Source organism: Catharus ustulatus, chromosome 12, assembly GCF_009819885.2.
Source record: "Catharus ustulatus isolate bCatUst1 chromosome 12, bCatUst1.pri.v2, whole genome shotgun sequence".
In the NCBI taxonomy this organism is placed as follows: Eukaryota; Metazoa; Chordata; class Aves; order Passeriformes; family Turdidae; genus Catharus; species Catharus ustulatus.
Genome location: NC_046232.1, coordinates 9,928,405 through 9,941,626, shown reverse-complemented (window position 1 = coordinate 9,941,626; position 13,222 = coordinate 9,928,405). Strand labels below are relative to the sequence as shown.

The 13,222-nt window shown below is 38.4% G+C and overlaps 1 long non-coding RNA gene across 2 annotated transcripts in view; it reads left to right on the top strand.

The window, feature by feature from the left end:
• LOC117002127 overlaps positions 1–13,222 on the top strand; it is a 46,066-nt gene that overhangs the window by 8,992 nt on the left and 23,852 nt on the right. The window lies entirely within an intron of this gene.

Below are 13,222 nucleotides of genomic sequence, written 5' to 3'. Positions count from 1 at the left end.
GAGGCTCTTCATCTTTCCTTCATCTAAAAAAAAAAAAAAAAAAAAAAAAAAAAATATATATATATATATATATATAAACAACCCAAAAACAAAAGAGAAAAATCTACCACTATTTTCCCATTCAGATTTGTTGGTGAGAAATAAGCATCACATATAAACCTTGAAGTTCCTGCTCTGAGACCCCTTCTGACTAATACAGGACCTAAAGCAAGCATTCCTCTGCCAGAAAGAAATGCAACGGTTCCCACCCTACAGCTCTGGTCCACTTCATGTGCAGGAGGGCTGCAAATTGATTAACACAAGGTGATTGAATTTTGGGCTATGTCCTCATGTAGGAGTGTGTGCTGCCTGATGATTTCAAGCAGAAAGTGAAATATTTCTGGCTGCAGGCCCTCATGCAGGGAAAGCAGTGTCTGTCCCCATGCAGTCATGCTGCACACAGCCACTGCAGGGAATGCAGAGCACTCCCTCCTAGGGCTTGCAGTGCAAGGACTTTGCCCTGGCTCTGCCTGGACTTCTGAGAGCCCCACAGCTCCACATGGAGTTTTGGCAACCTGCTCTCTGTAGTGATGTGAAAACATGGGAAGCTCTCAGCCAGATTTTAAGACACCCTGCAAATCAGGAAATTTTTAAATAAAACACTTATAAGTAATTTTATTCTTTTAAAATACAATATCCGGATTGTCAAGTTTCCAGATCTGTTCTGAAAACTATATCAGCATGTCAGTAAAAGATATTAGACTAATGACATATTAATGTGGCCTCAGTGGGAGACACCCAATTACAATGTTTCATACAGCTTGCTTCATCTCTTGCTGGGTACAGCTAATGAAAAAAGACAGGAAATTTTGGAGACAGGGAGGAGAAGATGATAATTTTTTGAATCTGGCCCTCAGCAATTGTGGTCATCTGTGAAATTACTTTTTCTGTAAGCAGAAAATTCTGCCTTTGGATATTTAACAGAAGAGCAATGGAAAATGGAAAATGCTTCCGTAGTGAATCAGGATAGTGGTATTTAAAATGAAATTAATAAAGGATCAATGATATATAAAGGCCTAGCTTCATTCCAGAAAGCATGAATACTTCATTGACTGTTAGATTTTTAAAAGAATCCTGGTTATACTTTGCACATCATTCACAAAACCTTTTGCTCTCTAATTTGGATGATTGCTATACAGAAATTGGAGAATAAATCTCAATGGCTTAAGGGTGTATAATACAGGCAGACACCTTCTCCTCTACATTACGTGCTCAGCACTACTCAGGGTAGCTGTGACTCCATTGTCAACCCACCTCAGGTCTCAGCAGATAAAAGTCTGCAGCAGAACAGACCTGGTTTGGTAAGAACCTAGTCTCCTATTTGCCCTACAAAAGAAGGTTGAGAGCAGCAAAGAGCTGGCATTTCCACTGAAACAGGCAACAGAAGTTACTACTTTCTGAAGTTTTTTCCTGATTCAGGGAGGGGGAAAAAAACATAATTCTCCAATATTTTTTTAAATATCAGGCATACCAGCAAACCCTGGAGCTATGCAGAAAATCTACCCATCCTGTCACTTGCAAGTACTTTCATAGCGTGCAATTAGCACTAAACAAGACACTTTTTCAGACACTGGTGGAAGAGGGATTTGATTTTGTTAGCAACCTCATCATCTGAAGGCCAGTGCTGGACTCCTCTGCTAGTGGGGTATTTGCTAACAGAAGACAAAGCATCAGCCCTAAAATGAAACCAGCTGGTGAGGAGCCATGCATGAATTAACAGAACATTTATTGATCCTCACCCCATCCAGGGGCAGGAATGAAGGCAGGAGGCACAGCATCCAGGCTTGCTGCTCTCAGTGACTAAGGCTCCCTTCCTGCCATACACACTTGCACCATTTGCAGTTCCTGCTGGCTACAGTGGAAGCCAGTGGAGGTTGGAACTGAAGCAGCATTTTGTTGGCATGTGGGCAGTAATCCAGCAAAACAAGAGCTTTTTTTTCACTTCCATATGTGTCTATTTTCTCTCCCAAACAGACCATCCATCCCATTAGTCAAACTGTGTAAACAATTTTCTTGACAACAAAAAATGTATCACACATCAATCAAAAAGAAAGACTAATGTGCCAACTACTACCTCAGTTGAATGTGCCTTTTGCTTAACTTTATTTCAGCTGGTATAACTCTGGCAAAAATAAGTAAATATCCACACAACCTGGAGATGGAGAGACCTATGCTACTGCTGTACAGGTCCAGCAAATTTCACCTGGACAAGAATAATTCCACACAAATAGGAGGGATGCTTATCTGGCAATGCAGAGCTGCTCTGTAGTCAGACATCTCAGCACAGCCATTTTACAGAAGCCATTTTTAAAAGTCTACAAATTAAACTTGAAGAAAGCTTGCAGTGTAATTACTGAAGAGAGCAAGGACACAAAGGGAGGGAGGAAGGAATCTTTCTAAATGCCTGTAAACTCCTTAGGGGGCTAATCTTCAGAGAAGGGAGGCATCAGAAATCAAATTTGATGAATAATTTTCTCAGTCCACACAGCACTGAAATATCATCTGACACAGATATCCATTTTATATCCAGCCCCCACTTCTGTTTAATGGTTAGATGATCATGGATCATAAGTTTAGTTTTAATAACAGCCACAGCAGACACTTTATTAGCAGATTTTGCAGGCTACAGGGTTGTCATTTGTCATTACAGCAATTTTCTGGTTTAAATACTGCATCAATTTGTTTCTTCTTTTTTTTCTTTTTTTTCCCTTCTGAATTAATGAAGTTATGTCTATCTCCCTAGTACTATGAGTAACTTCTTTGCCTATTTGAGAGCTTTCTGGTCTGAGAAAATACAAAACAGACAGCTACTAACTCACAAGGCTTCTAAGAAAGACAAGGAGTAGTCTCCTCTTCAAAGCAACTGAAGAATTGCTCAGATTTATTCAGTTTTCTGTATATCAAAGCAAATTCTCTAAGAAATGTCCCGATGGATAAGAGAATGTGTTGAAGAAAATCACCCACCCAGAAACTGTCCAGTGTTTAGTACACACATGGCACCCTAGCTCTGGAAATAAAGAAGAGATATTGCCCTAAAATGACACTGACACATGAACACCTTCTAGAATGAGCATCAGGTGCAGGACATGCAGTGCACTTGGCCTTTCTTGCATCCCCCATGGTCTTACTGTCCTGGTGGGGTTCCATGGGGCAGAGAGCCTTTCTTGACCCTACACATCAGAGCCAGGGCTGCTGCAGTGTGGATGTGCTGGCACACACAGCACAGAATTTTGCTTAAACCAAAATTGTGTGGTTTGACCAAAAGTTGTCGTGGCCAGTAAGGTCACAGCAGGGAAGAGGTCAGTGATATTTAAGATGTGAAATGAGACTTTATCTAAAGTTTCACCTGGTCTAGTGGAAGGTGTCCCTGCCCATGGCAAGGTGGTTGGAACTAGATGATGTTTAAGGTCCCTTCCAACACAAACCATTCCAGGATTCTATGATAAATCACTGAGCTGCTTTGTGGCTCTGTTTTCTGAATAGCAGTGTGTTACTGCTTGTAAAGCATTTCCAATGACTGATGTGTGTGCTATTACCACAGTGCCAGCAGCTTTGAGGCATTATTTTAGTGGGAAAATTAGAAAGCTACTACAAATGCTTAAAAAATGATCACCTCCTCTTTTTTGAAATTTGTTCTCAAAATCAGCATTAGTTCTGTACTGTAGCATTATGGTTTTCTATCTGAAGTTGTCTGAGAGCACAGACAACTGGTTAAATTTAACTAGAATTTTAAACAGAATAGCATTCATGTGTTTTCCAGCTGTTTCTTCCCTTCAGAAGAAAAGCACTGTGGATGGATGCTGTATCAGGAAGGGAGCGAAATAGTCACAAAACCAGGAAAAATGCATGCTCTGAGTATTTGAAAAGATATAATCTTAATTTAAAATGCATTTTTGTAAACTATTCAGGACCTTCAGTTCAGAATTTGCTTGTGGTTGCATTTGTGCAAGAAAAAACTATACATTTGAACATTACAAGCAGACTTGGAAGTGCCATAAACCATTTGAACTTTAGATACAGGTAACATCTTTAATGTTTTACAATTCCAATGTAGCTATTAAACCTAGATTGGGGTCTTGTTTGTATTTCAGCCTTAGCACTTTGGCCAGCAACATATATTATTCTGAACCCCCAGAAAAGACATGAATGTTTGGTTTTGTTCTCTGTCTGGCCATAGAAAAGCCAATAGTACTGAGTTAATCGCTCCCACCAGTCCTCCTATTGCTTTACCCTAAGTTTACAGACACTGAAATTGCTGTAGCACAAATGCAGGAAAAATAAACCAACGAACCAAAGAGTTATCTGTTTCACAGTTCTTGCTCAAATTAAATGGAAATTATGTTCATGCACAGATAATAAGTGTGGATCTGGGCCCTGAGGCAGCGATTGAGAACAATCCCTTAACTGCATATATGTATATGTGTCTATGTGTTTTACACTAATCTCTTACTTTGGGCAAAAAAGCATAACTGAAGTAATTTGTTTGCTCAGAAAAAAGCATAGATGTGTTCATGCTGGCTGATTAAAATACTCCTATTTTGGGTATCTGGCATTCTCACTAGTAGAGACCAGCAGAGCCACAGGATGGTTTCTCTTCACCATCCAAAGTTACAGACAGCAATGGAGAGGGGATTAAAGCACAGCTGGTGACTGATCCCACTGACCCCATCAGGGCAGACAAAGGGGCACAGACCCCTTGGTTCTGTCAGGGGTCTGACAGCTCAGCCACTGCAGAGCTGCACTTTTCTACTTGAGGCTGAATGGTAGTTACTTCTAAAAAAAAAAAACAAAAAAAACCCAGAGAAATTACTATTTGATAGAAAGAAGTTCAATTATGGAATCTTGAAAACTCTCACCAGATTAGGAATCCAGATGAGGTGACTTCTAATACCCTTACCCATGCATTTTAGAACAAAACAGGATAACAAATTTGTCTTGTAAAGGTTCTGTCTTCAGAAGCCTTCCAGAAAGTGGCTTCACTTTTAGATTATCCCTGCTGAAAGAAAGTGTCCATAATTGCTTCTTCACATTTTATATCTGCACATTGGAAGCACCAGGTGCCTTTTCCAAACCAATTTTTCAGGATTAAAATGACAGCAGCTTCAAATTTATTCAATAAACAAACTACCTCTTTTTTTTTTTTTTTTTTTTGAGCAGTTAGACTAAAATCCTCAGTATACTTGCTTAAATGTAGTTCATTTCTAACTCACAAAGGAGTCAAGAGCAACAGCAACTACATTAATCATTTGATTTCTTGGAAGATCTCCTGCTTTCAAATGCACTTCCTTTGGCATTCTCAGAGCACCCTGTACTTTTCTGTGTCTCTAAAGCGGGTAGTGCAGAGATGACAAAGCACAGTTTTAATTTCTATTAAGCACAACCTTCATAATGATTCCCACTCCCATACAGCACTTCCTGCAAGAATAGTTCAGAATGGCTTTGGGATCTTTCCCCTTCACACTGGATGGACACACCAGCCCTGAGGTGATGCTGGTGACCAAACAGCAGCTGACACCCACTAAGACATGATGAAGGAATGTACAAATCAATGAGTTGGGTAACAAATGTCCCATCCATAAACAGGAGAACGCCCTGTCCTGCTGTGCTGAGGGACATGTATCTGGTTTCTCTACCTATTTATCCTGTCTCTCAGAACTGCTCAGCAATTGGAGATGTAGCTCTTGGCACCTGCCAATATCAGCAGCTGTGATTTCTACAGCATGAAAGGACTGAGAGATTATCATGGAGTGCACTGAACACAATTTGAAATTAAATAAAAGGCTTTTTTTCTAAACTGGGAAGAATTAGAATGTGACTCAGGTGCACAAAGCCCAGGGACTAAAATCACTTCTGATTTAACGTCACTGAAGTAAGAAGCAAAACCAGTGAGGTATTTGCCATATTCTTATATGTAGGGTCTCCTTAAGGTCAATGCAGACATTTCTTCACTGAATTACTTCATTATACTAATTTTAGCTGCTTTCTTGTTTTAGTACAGTTAGTACCAGTTACAAGGGCAGTAACAGTGATCCCAGCACTTGGCAGCCATTGTTCAGGCCAGCCCTGGAGTGTGACCACCAATTTAAAGCACATCTTTGTTATAATACAAGATGCTGATACTTGTTTACTAACTTATTATTCCAGCAGTTAGTAAACAAGATGTCACATGAATAATTAATAGTTCCCAAAAATCTCATAATTATAATCTAGTGGTACTTCTCAGTGCACTCCTCCGACTGCTGATCTGAGCATCTGCAGGTCAAATAGTTGTCAGAAATTAGCTAATTATATCCTTTCCCATGAGGATGAAAATCTTTAAATTTAATTAAAAGACCTTAACTCCAGTCCTGTACATTAAGGTCTATTTCCCATTGGATTCTCTTCTGTGTGACTTACAGAGATAGGCTTAACATTCGTATTAGTGACTCTCATCTGTGGGTCAGCTTCTTTCCCAGCACTGGTTGAAAGATAATTTGATAAAATGAGTCATCAACTCATCTTGATACTTCACTTTCACCATAAAAAATAAAATAAAAGCACTAATAACAAACCATCTGACTTTTTAAAGCTCATTTTGTGCCAGTATGTCTCATACACCAGGTAGCAAGCAAAAAATTCACTCACAACATTTGGTTTGATGTATTAATCAACATAGTTGCAGAGGTCCCAAAAATTATGAAAGGAATGAAAATGTCAAGCTAGAGGCACACCAGAGCTGATTTGGCCATGTAGATTAGGCTGAGCTAAACAGATTATGAAACCAAAATACTCCTCCTACTAATTTATAGGTTTTCAAAGGAAGGAATAAATAAATTACCTCAGCATTTCCACCACGTTAAAGAATCCTATAAATCTATATATTTTTGCTTTGGTGTAAGCATGCATTAATTATTAAAAGTATGTTTAACACTATTGATTCTTTGCCAAGAAGACAGATTTATTACAAAAATCTAGATATTAGCAGAAAAGAAGAATTTAAGACAGCTCTGTTATATCCACATTTACTATAATACCTGGATTAGGAAATCTAAAAAGGAATAATTTTCCTGCAGTTCACAGTAATGACTCTAAATTGGTTATACTATTGTTATAGAGCAGAGATTCACCCATGATTCTTAACTATCAAATCTCTCTTTTTTAGGGCTGTTAGAGTGCCATAAGTTCTTTCACATTGTTCAAAACTGACAGCTAGCATTATATAATTTATAACAATAATACAAATGCAATTTAGCCGTATCAACTGTTTTGCTCGTCAGGTCCCTACCAACTGAGATTAAAGCAGATACCTTTGATGCAGAGGTAATAGAATGTTTCTCTTCCAACCTCTTTGTGGACAAGGAACCTTCATAACAATTCTCTTTTATAAGGAATTTTGCAAATTAAAGACAGAAACAAACCCTAAAAGGGAAAGAAGTACCTTGAAAGTGTTCATAGGAAATAGTGCTTCCTAATCAGATGCACTTAAAAGGAGTCAGCAGAAATACAAAACAAGTCCTCTTCCTCAATAAGGACAACAGATTCTACAGCCAGGATGATCCATTTTGGATTTTAGAAAAAGGTTGCATCTTGCCTGCCACTGTGTGAAGCTCTCACTGCTCACCTGAGCCTGTGTGCAGCAAGATTTCTGCAAGGTGCTGAGTCACAGGAAGGGCTCAACACAGAGAATGAGCACCAGCAATCCTGGCTGCTCCAAAACAATTTGCTTTCAGGCAGGTCAGCAGGCCATTCTTCTGCTCTCTTCTGCTCTTGAAGATCAGTGGAAAACTTGCTTGATACAACAAAAGTGGACAAAGATTTCTGTCAAACATGCACTGAAGGACTGGGTCTACTGACATTCTTTCAGCTGACAGGTAGGAAGAATTCAACTATGTTTAGTCCAACAGAGCTCCTCAAACTTCTACCACTGAGCTACTTTGTAGAGAAAGCTGAGGGATATCAATTTTTTATCACAGGGTCTTCACCTTAAAGACAAAATGACACCGCAGAGTGGAAAAGTTCAGAAGCACATTGGAAAGAATGCTGAAAGAATAACCACAACCACAGTAAAAAAACTGATTTTCTCCAGGTAGAGGCAACACAGTGTGATTAATAATGGAAAGGGAGAAGGGGGCTCCCCACCTTCTCTAACTCACAGGATGGACACTTTGATCTGAGTCACTCCTGGTGTGAGGCTGAACGCTGGGGATCAAGTCAGACCATAAATCTCAGTATCATGCCTCTTATGATGCAGACTAATTTATTCTAGATTGAAGACAAGGGGTTATAAAAACAAATTTATGGCCACTGTATTTATTAGAATTTGTTTTCCCCATAATGAAAGCATAGTGATTTGGAAAAAAATTACCTTTCTAGAAGTACCTTTTTAAGCAGCCCATTGCTGCATTAAGGTGCCTGGCTGCATCCAACATTCACGCAGTAAAGAGAGCAGAATTCTTGTACTCAGGAAAGAAGTGATTTCATCAGTCACAGCAAATCCAGATGACTCAACATCCCAGAAGGTATTTTCTTCCTTTTAAATATCCATTTTACCCCCATACAGATAAGATTGGATATTTCTGATGTAGAAACAAGACTGACATCCAAAACTGCTTGCTTATGTTTAAATGAATAACATAATATCTGTTTCTTCAGCAAGTGTGTGCCTGCACCAAACCAATCTGGCACAGGAGTACTGATTTCCCTGCTAAGCCCTCTGATCTCAGATCCTGAATAATCCCTATATTCAAATAAATGGTGATTACTGCTGAGTCTTACTGGCATCGATACCAGCTCTGCCTCTGATAAGAGAGAAAAGTGAGTATCCCACAGAGCTTGGGGAGCTGAGGAGGATAAAGTTACAGAATTTTTGTGCATTGTTTTAGTTTCCAATAACCTTGATTCTGTTTCTCCCTTCTGCTGCCCAAAAGCACACTCCTCAAGATATGGGTGCTTTCTAATAAAGAAGGCATGGACCAAAAAAGCCTGAAAACAGTTTTTAAAATAATCTTCAGGCTGGCAGCTCCTTCCTTACAACAGGCAGGATTGTGCTGCAGCTAATATTTCTGTTGAAATATATTGAGATGCTGATATACCGAGAAAATACATTGCTATTTCTTTATACATAAATGACTATACAAAAAAAAAAAAACAAAACCCAAAAACAACACAAAGTTATACTTAATATGCAGATTGGCTTGCAGTATTTTCTCCCCATAATCTATAGTTTTTGTTTTTCTTCTAAAATGGTAACAATTTCTGGTCTGTAAATGTAATTTTAATCTAGTCTTTGCAGACAGTCAGGGGTTATTACTTCCTCAATCACTCCCCATGAATGAAGCACTCCAGGCAATGCTAAAAGCCCTTTTGATCACTGGAAATACCATAAATTTAAAACCAAGATTGTATTAGGCTGCCAGATTTATAACTAATTTCCCAATAATTCCATTTCCTATGAATTTTCAAATTGTGCTTACATGAAGAAACTCAAAAGTATTGGGGTTTTATAAGAAAAGTAATGCTGTACTTTAGGAATTTTGTTAAAACTGCTTTTACATTAAATCATGGCAGTCTCCCAGCTATACATTTTTGCAGTAGATAGAACAGGGTTAAGGGGCTTCAACAGATGTGATAGGAAGCAACCAAAATAGCAGGATCCAGACAAGTCTGAAAAATGCCCAAAGCAGCAGACACAAAACAATTTAGATCTGATGATGACTGGCTGAAAGTAACACCTAAACCCAGAGCCCTGATCTCTCTACCAGCAGCAGAGCCCCAGTGCCTGATGTCAGACCACATCACAATCCAAGGGAGACAGACCAACCCATGGAAATCATACTTCAAATAGAGGCCAAGCCACAGATTTCTAGGACTTGGAAGTGTTGGTTAGAAAATAAGTTCCCAGGTGTCCCAAGAAAGTGATTTGAACCAATTATTCTGTGATAAATCTTTGACCTCAGTAAACAATGAAGATCAGTCCTTACTGCCTTTAGTTAAATGACCAACAGTTATCACAACTTTTTGGGTTGAATTTCATCTCAAAATATGAATTCCACTCTGAGCATTGTACCACAGCATTTCCAGCTTCTTTTCCTTGCCTTGAACCTAATGCTAACATATGCTCAGGAAAGAAATAAACACCAAACAGAACTTTTGAGAAATTAAAAAGAACAAATAGATCCCAGCCAGTTTTCCTCTTACTACTGTAATATACTTTCTAATCAAATATAGAAAAGACTATTGGCTATGCTTAAAGGTTACTAAATATCAAAATGTTAGTAAAAAGTTCATAAGAATTTAAAATTAGGAAAAATCCACACTGCAGGTGGAAATCTTACTCTAATCTAGGTAAGAGAGAATTATTTGCTGTGCATAAAGATTTGTGAGTCAGGAACTGGACTGCAAGACAGTTCTATTCTCCACCTAGTTTGATGCCAATTAATTTCCAGCTCCATTTTGCTGTTAATTAGTGCTGTTCAGAGTCCAAGTTTTCCAAGGCACAGATTGCCAGTAACCAAGTGATCATGTAAATGAGGCTCTGTTATTAATGCTGCTAGTTAGGTTGGAACAAAAATAACAGCAGTTTGCAACTTTAAGTTTTTAATAAAACCTTAGTGGAAGAAAAAGTGAAATAATCTGGTCTTTAAATGGCAGGACACTGCCAGTCTTCGTACCTATAGTAACTGAGCATCTGTTTTCACTAAGACAAGCCTATCAGAAACTATATTTTTTGCAGTGAGTCAATGACGCAAACAATTAATTAATCCCTTCCCAAGGTAGGTCTTTGGCTTTCTATACAGAGAAAATCAGACGTTTCATGTTTCTTACAAAGCTGCTTTGCGAATGAAAAAAAGTCAAGAACTGCAATTCCAAAGAAATATCCTTCCATTTGGAGACAAAGCCAACCAACAGTGCACTATCCTCAAAAGTACTGCATTATAATATTTATTTTTTTTCTGTCAAAGAACAGTGGGTTTACTTACAGACTTTTGTAGTAGGAGACAGCCCTGGTTATTCTGTGCTGTCTAAGGGTAAGCACTGGCCACTATGGTTAGTGAGAGACAATTCTCTCTGAGCACAAATTAAGTTTGACTGCTGTACTATGAAAGGCAAGCATGAAGTTTGGTACCTTTCAGAAACATATGTCCTTCAATTGTGCCAATTTATGTCTGGATTTTTTTCTCTTTGTCTTTCCCAAATAAAATGCCTCATGATGTGACATAAACAAGTTGTGACCAACTATCCCCACTTTATTCATTTGATCTCAGGATGAGCCTTTTGCCACTGTGCTTTGAATTCAGAGTGCAGGGCGAATGCTGCTCATATGGACTGCAGAGGAGGCTCCAGTGAATATTCAAAGTATTTGGTTTATTTACCTCATCTGCTCTTTATTTAATTGTTAGCCCAGATGACACTGCTTTTAAAGTCAATACGTTAAAGAGCAATTTCAGGTACTGCTCCTCTCACATTATCCCCTGACATTTTAAAAAGCTTTTTCTCTTCACTATTGCCATATTAAAAAGGTAACTGAATGAATTCCAATGAGGGCCACTTGTTCAAACAAATGGCAGAGAATTCAAATGTTAGATATTGTAGAACACCTATAAGGAGGGTCAAAGTCATGAAAAAAGTTACAAAATTTGACAAATATTTTTCCACTGGATGATGCTCAGCTCTTCCACAACAGTGTCTATAACAGCATAATGTTGAAGTCAACATTTCCTTTTTGTGTGTGTGTTCATTAAAAGTGTTCATGCCTTTAAAACATTTTTGTTATTTGACCTCTAGACAAAAGGATTCAGGGGAAGATCCCTTTTCTACTCTAAGGCAATAATTTCATTTTTCTAGTTAGAAAGTGAAAAAAAAAACCAACTGTGAACTTATGTGTCAAAAGTCACCATTTTTTCACCAAAAAGAAAATAAAAAAGAGCAGAAAAAGGATGACCAGCACCTGAAAATATACAAATCTCATTTTTTCTCCAAAGAAAGACAGGGACTTCTAAAAACTCCTTTTCCAAGGGCAGTATAAAATCTTGATTAACACAAGTCCAATCCAAGATACTGAATGAGGATTTTAAAATTCTCCTCAGCAAAGTTATTGCAGGAGACCATGACAAAGCAAACTGATTCATAAGGAGATCAAATATCAGCTGTGCTTCTACAGACTCTCAAAGTTCATATATAAGATAGGAACAGATCAGCTGAATTTCAATGCAAGGACTTTTTGTGCATTTCCCCATATCCAGCCTCTCAAAGCCTGTGGGACTGACTCTCTCTGAGCCATTCATCTACTTCTACTTTACATCTGTCTTAATGGAAAAAAGCATCTAACGCCAAGATTTTATAAATAGCAGCACTTAAATCCAAGATAAGCACAATTCACAGTGCTGTACTCAATGGGAATATTCCTCTAAGGCTTTGTAACCTGTGTGTAAAACTGTGTTTCAGGCTGAAATCTGGTACGTGTGCATTTCATGAGAATGGAAATCTGTGGTTCTTTAAGAGGACAATTGGATGAAACAAGTAGTAGGTGTCTGCTTTCCCAGACAGACACCCAGCTTTGCAAGTTAATGTGGTTTTTTTTTGCTAAGTGATTACTGTCTAGCATGTACAATATCCATTAATAGAAATTGAGTTCATGTTCATGTGGAAGGCAATAGCCCCAGGCACACTCTTAATGAACAGAAGAACTGGGGGCTCTCAGCTTGGACTAAGTAGCACTTCCACCCATGAAACAGTAGAATAACTGAAATGAAAATGTTTCAAAAGTAAATTGTCAATATCTGAATATGGCTTGCTGAAATGAAACTATGAGGTAAGCCAGAGAAGGGCCACAGTTGCTCAAAATTACTGCTGATTAAAACCCTAGCATGCTGTTCAGATACTGGGAATAACTATATATTTACTGTGCTCAAGACTATAAAGGTCTAGGGAACAAGAAAGCAAAGCACTCAGATCATATGGCCAGCTGTTTCTCTAAAGTTAGTTCCTCTTTGGTGCAGCTGGAATAGTGCAAAGGGATGTAACAGGTCACAGCAACCAGTCCTCCACCTGTCTGCAGAAGCTTTTGCACTATTAACTGGAATAGTTCTTCAGTAACCTTATTGTATCAACACGGAAACACAAACCCTTAATTTCCACCACAAGGTATATTGTCCCTTTCACATTATTTTATGTTTTTATTTCTCTATGCCTTAAAAGTGGTAAT